Below are 6,884 nucleotides of genomic sequence, written 5' to 3'. Positions count from 1 at the left end.
TGCCCATGAGTTGGATTTGCAATGTTGGGAGTATTCAGGGTCAAGGTCTTCGGTGACCTTGAATACCCCAACATTGACCAGATTGCGTGAGGATTGTTTTCGGGCATGTAGCACTGACATGTTCGTGCAGGTAGTTGCTATCTCTATCACAAGATCGATGTGTATATCGCGGAGGGCTGCCCTCAACATGGATTCATAATTTTAATGACATCACGCTAGACATATCCTGTTTACGTTGACTGGTCGGATTTTCTGTCGATCGGCATGTTTTGTCGGTTCACTTGTGACGCTTTTTTGCCACCCGTCATGTGTAACATGTACTCGTTAAAGTGATGTCCAGCTTTGATTATCTTGCCACTTTGGGTGCAAACATCGCTTACTTCGTGGTGTTTTCTCGCAGTCCAATGTGTCCTAACCCTGAGGCAGTATGATTGATGTCATCATTTTAATGACATCGCACTAGCTGCGGTACCACCTATTCCAGGGTGACTGGTCGAACAATGTTTCGGTCGCGTGAAGCGCATCGTGAAACGTTGCTTTTCGGAACATCATGCCTATCCATTGTTCAGATGTCGTGCAAGTCATTTTTGCTGTATATTTGCACGTGCATATTTTCCAAAATCATTTACTTGATTTACCGCGACCTCTGTTTGAATCGACCCAGCAAACGACACGTTAAAGTTTTTGGACTTTACAGTCACATTATAGTATGCAGTGAATACAGTGGCGAACACGTCTCTCTTTGCTACGAAAGCAAAACGCTTTTGAGCTTGGACAACAAACCTCTACGTCTTGGTTAGATTTGACGTTTAATCGTGCAAGACTCCTGTCTGTAAATTCGATTGGTGGGCCACAAGATCATAGGTGGCTGAGGTCGCACATGGATTGTTAACATATAGTATTGCTGTGTTTGAGTAGGTGAACGATCTGTATCACAGGTCGAATGGTGTATCGCGACGGACGCTGTCTGAATGGTTTTTAATGACATTACGCTGGTCACTTAGTTAATTTTCTGTCGATTGCCATGTTTTGTCGGTCACATGTTTCCTTTTTGCAACTTTCGGGACCAAATACTTATGTAACGATCCAGGGATGGTATACGATCGACAAGAAAATGTTCGATTCGGGTCGAGTTTTCGCAAAGTAGTTTGCCTAATTGTCTTGCGTTACTGAAATATATTTTCCAAAGACAAAACAAAATCAGACGCCATCGATTAGTTATAGTAAAACGACGTGTTGGCCACCCTAAGGTGTAACATACATGCGTAAACTGATGATGTTTAGATCTAGGCGGAATAACCAAGCGGTTTGGCATTGCAAAGTACTCGAATTATCGCTTACATTGCCTGCTATTGGTCCTAATTATGTATCTTGTAACCTTATCCATGACATCAGCAAAACGAGAGGATTGAAGTAATGCGTGGAGTTTTATGTGTCATTATTAAAGCTGTGTCTGTGACAATTGATATTCCACGTATATGTTGCGTTACTTGGTCGTAAATGTTCAGGAATGCGCTTAAAGTGCAAGTAACACGGTCATGGCAACTTTGCGTAAAACTAATGGTTTATCCGCAATAAACATATTTCGAAAGTATTTCGGTGCTACGACCAAAAATCGTAAACTTGCGGCGACCAAAAATTGTAAACCTTTTGCGTTGTAGCGAAATTGACGCCACGTAAGGCGCTCGTGTCAAAAAATGCATTGTTTACATAGGAGAAGGCACCTTATATTGCAGATATCGAATAGTTTCAAACATAGAAGAATCCATAAATTATGTTACGTCAAAGGTCGGGACAAGGTTTCACATCATACAAAAATATGTCCCTGTGACGTCACAAATTCATTGCTTATCTGCCCCTAATTATGGGAAAACGAAAGGGTATAGCAGCAACGACACTAATCTGTACTTCGATAAGACGGAGATGATGCGTTTGTTTGCTCAGTGACATTACATGATGTAATTTTGTGTGTGATGTCACAACTTTAACCTTATTTTTGTGTTGGGCAAGTGCCTGGGATACTCTAGCTGAGGCTAATCGCGCACGCGGTTCACCATTAATTTAACGTCATGGTCGTGTAGTGTCGTTGTTGGTCCATCTGGTGAATTGTTTCCTAATGCCTTCACGATGACATCACGGGAGAGGCGACGAGATCAACAACAGTTGTGTTTCGATCAGTTGTTAATTGTATCCGCGGCGAAAATTTTGCATGCCTCGTTTTGAGAGTTCACTCGTTGGTTGAAAGGCACATACATACAAAGACTTTGGGTACATCGTGCGTTCTTATTTCCCCTAGCATGACTTGTCAAAGATATGCAATGCATTCGTATGATGCTTTTGCTGTTGGATGCACAGCCGCAAAATATTTATTCTATGTATTATTCGCTTGTAATAGATTGTCACGACTTGTGTGTTTTTTTCAATTGTTGTGCCATTTCAAGAAAATGCTATATGTCACTAACATCAAAATACTTCATGTCACTAACATCAAAATACTTCATGCCACTAACATCAAAATGCTACATGTCACTAACATCGAAATGCTACATGTCACTAACATCGAAATGCTGTATGGCACTAACATCAAAATGTTACATGTCACGAACATCCAAGTGCTCAAGTGCGGCTTAACGCACCATCTGTTTTGTATTTGCCCGCTTCCGTTTCAGAACACCAATATTCCATACAATGGTAAAATACAACGAACAAAAACCTGGTGGTCTACGAAGCGGCACGTAAGTTCAACGAAACGCGATGTGATTAAACTATGCTAGGCAATTCGCTTGTTTTGCAGATGTCATAGATAGACAAGATACAAAGTTAGGACAAATCGCGGGCAATACAAGCGATTAATCGTGGTACTTTTTCATCTTGATTCATGACATAACCTATGTATTTGATTCATGACATAACCTATTTACACTTTGCCACAAGTTTCATTTCCTACGAATAGAAATATGTCATTGAAATTGCATCATGTTCGTCGTTATTTTTGCTTGCAGTAGAGGTCATGACGATGCTGAGTTCTGACGTTGATTCCTGTGAGAATGTAAACCTCTCCATGCGCATTTTTACATGTCCGCCTAAAGGGTTAAACCTTATTTTGCCAAGTCATGCGCTGTCGCGTTCAATTCTGTCGAACTGAAAATTGTCTTGTAAATTGAGAGTGATGCAACAGGCATCTACCAAATGTCTTAGCAACGCCAAACCGCCTGGTTAGTCACCCTGGATCTGGATTCATCATTAAAAGAATGTACGTTACATATCACGGTTTGACAATACGTTGATCAAGATTGATCAACCGATCGTTTAACTGGACGATCGCGTCTGATTTTGTTGTGATTTTCGCGAATATATTTCAGTATCGTGAGGCGACTATTCGCAAACTGCGAAACTCGACGCAAAACGAAGGTTTTCTTGTCGATGGTATTCGCTGACATGTTGACCATCCCTGGTACATATCGTTGCATGAGTATTTGGCCCGGAAGCCGCAAAAAGGAATCAAGTGGTCGACAAAACATGGAGATTTATCAGTCCAAACAACTTGAACAGGACACGACCAGCGTGATGTCATTAAAAGTATGAATCCATTCAGACAGCATCCCGCCGCGATGTATCGGCCGTGTGATGCTGATAGCAAATTAACCGACAGTTCTCTATATGCCCGAGAACAATCCACACGCAACCTGGGTCGCCGAAGACCTTGACCCTGAATACACTCAACATTGCAAATCCATCGTACAAGCAAATGTCAAGTGAGACCAGTAAGAACGTACGGCTAACCGAAACGCCGATTCTGGCAAGAGACGTAAGGATGTACAAAAGTCTTTATTTGTCTTTAAGCGCCACGCCCATTTTGCAGTAATTAAAAACATGCTGCTAATTATTATCATAACTCTATTTCTATAGACGCTAGACGAAACCCTACTGCGCGCTTAAACGTTCGCAAACTGAAACGCTCGCATTCAAGCCCCACCTGTGATTTACTACAACGATATATTTCTCAGTTTGGTGCGATTCGCGAGATTGACGAATCCGATAGATACCGGATTCGCTTGTTTCTCTAACATGCAGACCCTTCCACATGCGTGACTCCCAAATGTCCTAATTTTTTTTCTTTATATAGGTTGGGTCTTTTACTCCCCGCTCAATTTAACCGTGGCACGCCAATGGCGTGCCCACGGTAAACTTGGCTAATTTTTTTTTTTTGGTAATTTGTTTTTTAATTTAGAAAAATTTAAAAAATTTTGAAGTAAATTTAGAAAAATTTTTATTTAAAAAATTTTGAATTAAATTTATTAAAATTAAATTAAATTTAATAAAAAATTTTAGGTTGGGGGGAAGCCGACACATTGTAGAACAGAGTATTTTATCGTCACAGAATATTTTGCGCCTTGTCACGGGATTTTGTGCCGATGTTTGTTGTTTTGACGCCTTTTCCACGTGGAATAAAAAAAAAATACAGAGAGAAAATGCCCCTTGTCAGACACAAAACACCCAGAAATAATTCATGTCCGTGTACTCAGAAATCCGATACAAATCGCTCCGCAAATAAATCATTACCACGCAAATCATCCGAATACAAATTTACGATTTCAAACTGAGAAGTATCGTTGTAGTAAATCACAGGTGGGGCTTGAATGCGAGCGTTTCAGTTTGCATACGTTTAAGCGCGCAGTATAGGTTTTCGTCTTGCGTCTATAGAAATATAGTTATAGGCGGTTAAACTTGCTGACAACAATTAGCAGCATGTTTTTAATCACTGCAATATGGACGCTTAAAGACCTAAAGAAAGGAACATACATACAAAGACGTTTGTACATCCTTATGTCTCTCGCCAGAATCGGCGTTTCGGTTAGTCGTACGTTCTTACTGGCCTCGCTTGACCCTTGCTTGTACGATGGGTTTGCAATGCTGAGTGTATTCAGGGTCAAGGTCTTCGGCGACTTAGATTGCGTGTGGATTGTTTTCGGGCATATAGAGAACTGTCGGTTAATTTGCTATCAGCATCACACGACCGATAGGATGCATCGCGGCGGGATGCTGTCTGAATGGATTCATAATTTTAATGACATCACGCTGGTCATGTCCTGTTCAAGTTGTCTGGGCTGATTTCCCGTCTATCGCCATGTTTTGTAGGCCACTTGTTTCCTTTTTTGCGACTTTCTGGCCATGTGACGATATGTACCAGGGATGGTCAACATGGCAGCGAATTCGATCGTCAGGAAAACGTTCGATTTGTGTCGAGATTCGCAAAGTAGTTTGCGGTTAGTCGCCTTACGATACTGAAATATATTGGCGAAAATCACAACAAAATCAGACGCGATCTTCCAGTTAAACGATCGGTTGATCAATCTTGATCAACGTATTGTCAAACCGTAAAATGTAACGTACATTCTTTTAATGATGAATCCAGATCCAGGGTGACTAACCAGGCGGTTTGGCGTTGCTAAGACATTTGGTAGATGCCTGTTGCATCACTCTCAATTTACAAGACAATTTTCAGATGGACAGAATTGAACGCGACAGCGCGTGACTTGGCAAAATAAGGTTTAACCCTTTAGGCGGACATGTAAAAATGCGCATGGAGAGGTTTACATTCTCACAGGAATCAACGTCAGAACTCAGCATCGTCATGACCTCTACTGCAAGCAAAAATAACGACGAACATGATGCAATTTCAATGACATATTTCTATTCGTAGGAAATGAAACTTGTGGCAAAGTGTAAATAGGTTATGTCATGAATCAAATACATAGGTTATGTCATGAATCAAGATGAAAAAGTACCACGATTAATCGCTTGTATTGCCCGCGATTTGTCCTAACTTTGTATCTTGTCTATCTATGACATCTGCAAAACAAGCGAATTGCCTAGCATAGTTTAATTACATCGCGTTTCGTTGAACTTACGTGCCGCTTCGTAGACCACCAGGTTTTTGTTCGTTGTATTTTACCATTGTATGGAATATTGGTGTTCTGAAACGGAAGCAGGCAAATACAAAACAGAAGGTGCGTTAAGCCGCACTTGAGCACTTTGATGTTCGTGACATGTAACATTTTGATGTTAGTGCTATACGACATTTCGATGTTAGTGACATGTAGCATTTCGATGTTAGTGACATGTAGCATTTCGATGTTAGTGACATGTAGCATTTTGATGTTAGTGGCATGAAGTATTTTTATGTTAGTGACATGAAGTATTTTGATGTTAATGACATGTAGCATTTTCTTGAAATGGCACAACAATTGAAAAAACACACAAGTCGTGACAATCTATTACAAGCGAATAATACATAGGATAAATATATTGCGGCTGTGCATCCAACAGCAAAAGCACCATACGAATGCATTGCATATCTTTGACAAGTCATGCTAGGGGATATAAGAACGCACGATGTACCCAAAGTCTTTGTATGTATGTGCCTTTCAACCAACGAGTGAACTCTCAAAACGAGGCATGCAAAATTTTCGCCGCGGATACAAGTAACAACTGATCGAAACACAACTGTTGTTGATCTCGTCGCCTCTCCCGTGATGTCATCGTGAAGGCATTAGGAAACAATTCACCAGATGGACCAACAACGACACTACACGACCATGACGTTAAATTAATGGTGAACCGCGTGCGCGATTAGCCTCAGCTAGAGTATCCCAGGCACTTGCCCAACACAAAAATAAGGTTAAAGTTGTGACATCACACACAAAATTACGTCATGTAATGTCACTGAGCAAACAAACGCATCATCTCCGTCTTATCGAAGTACAGATTAGTGTCGTTGCTGCTATACCCTTTCGTTTTCCCATAATTAGGGGCAGATAAGCAATGAATTTGTGACGTCACAGGGACATATTTTTGTATGATGTGAAACCTTGTCCCGACCT

Source organism: Ascidia mentula, chromosome 3 (genome assembly GCF_947561715.1).
Source record: "Ascidia mentula chromosome 3, kaAscMent1.1, whole genome shotgun sequence".
NCBI classification, from domain to species: Eukaryota; Metazoa; Chordata; class Ascidiacea; order Phlebobranchia; family Ascidiidae; genus Ascidia; species Ascidia mentula.
The sequence above is the reverse complement of the archived record's forward strand: the minus strand, read 5'-3'. Positions refer to the sequence as shown.